Raw genomic sequence first — 1,429 nt, forward strand, 5'->3', positions numbered from 1 at the left:
TGACTGGCAAACGGTTATTAGGCAGAATACTTCCCTTAAAAGGCCTTCTAAAAATCAATGAGAAAAGACAAATTAGCTAATAGAAAAATGGGCCAAGGACATGAATAGACCCGCCATGGTCAATAAAACAACAAAGACTCCCAACCTCATTGAGAATCGGGAACTTGCAGAGTAAAACAGTAAAGAGATGTCAGCTCACATCTCTCAGTTGGACAAAAGCTGAAAAACATGACACACAAAGTAGAGGAAAGGACCTGGGATAAAGAAACTCTTATTCCACTGGGGGAGGGGGAAGGAGAGTGACCGTGCTGGAGGGTGATGCCTAGATGTCAGTGTCCTGAAGCCCAGCAACTGCACTTCTTCACAGAGGCTGTCCTGCGGGCCACGGAGACATGCCCAAGGGGGCGACTGTGAGCCCTGCTTGTAACTGTGCAACACTGCAGACAAAACGTGGAAAACAAGGTGTCCCTCAACAGGAGAATGGAAGTTATAGGAAAGTCACATGAAACCCCAAACTGCCACAGCGTGTGAATAACACATGTGTTCTGTCAGGTGTCATAGGGCCCGGCTCCGAGTCACTGTGACCCTACGCACACCAGGACGGGCTGCCGGCCAGTCCCGTGCCATGCTCACAACCCTGCTCCGAGTCCGTCGCTGCAGCCACTGTGTCCGTCCATCTCACCGAGGCGCTCCCTCTTGTCCACTGACCCGCCACTTCACCCAGCATGAAGGACTGGGCCCTTCGGAGGACATGAGCGCGTGAGATGAAGCCAGGCCCCTCTCGCTTCTCAGGAGCATTCTGGCTGTCCTGCTGACAGGTCTGCTCGTTCCTCCGGCAGGCCACGGCATCTTCAGTGTTCCCTTCCAGTGTCCCCATCCAAAGGCCTCAATTCTTCTGCAGTGGCCCTTATTCCTTGTCCAACGTTCACATGCATGTGAAGTGGCTGGAAGATTATAGCTTGGGCAAGGCACACCCTAGTCTTAAAAGTGACATCTTTGCTCTTACACATTTGAAGATCCCTTTTGCAGCAGATTCGCCCAGTGCAAAATAAAACAGATAAAATACAGCTATACTCATCCACATGGATAAATATTACAAATAAAACTTGAGTAAAGAAAAAAAGCATGTTGTAAAATAACATTTATACCAAGTTTTAGAATTCTCATTCTGGGTCTGCATATTGTTTATGGAGACACACAGAGGTGGCAGATGCATTAAAGCACGTTTACACATGAGAAGCACCAAACTCAAAGCTGTCCTTATCTCAGGACTGGAGGAGGTGGGGCCTCTCAGGATGGATGGGGGCTCCTCAGGACAGGAGGGAAGGAGGCAGGGCCCCTCAGGATGGGTGGGAGGGAGGAGGCGGGGCTTCTCAGGGTGGGAGGGAGGAGGCGGGGCCTCTCAGGATGGGTGGGAGGGAGGAGGCGG

At 51.1% G+C, this 1,429-nt stretch overlaps 1 protein-coding gene across 1 annotated transcript in view; it reads right to left on the reverse strand.

The window, feature by feature from the left end:
* The window catches only part of TBC1D22A (TBC1 domain family member 22A), a 390,269-nt gene that overhangs the window by 22,818 nt on the left and 366,022 nt on the right, over window positions 1-1,429 (reverse strand). The gene's annotated exons all lie outside the window — the stretch shown is intronic.

The sequence above is a fragment of the Orycteropus afer genome, unplaced genomic scaffold (genome assembly GCF_000298275.1).
Source record: "Orycteropus afer afer isolate SDZICR_OR568_19922 unplaced genomic scaffold, OryAfe1.0 scaffold00587, whole genome shotgun sequence".
Lineage (NCBI taxonomy): Eukaryota > Metazoa > Chordata > Mammalia > Tubulidentata > Orycteropodidae > Orycteropus > Orycteropus afer.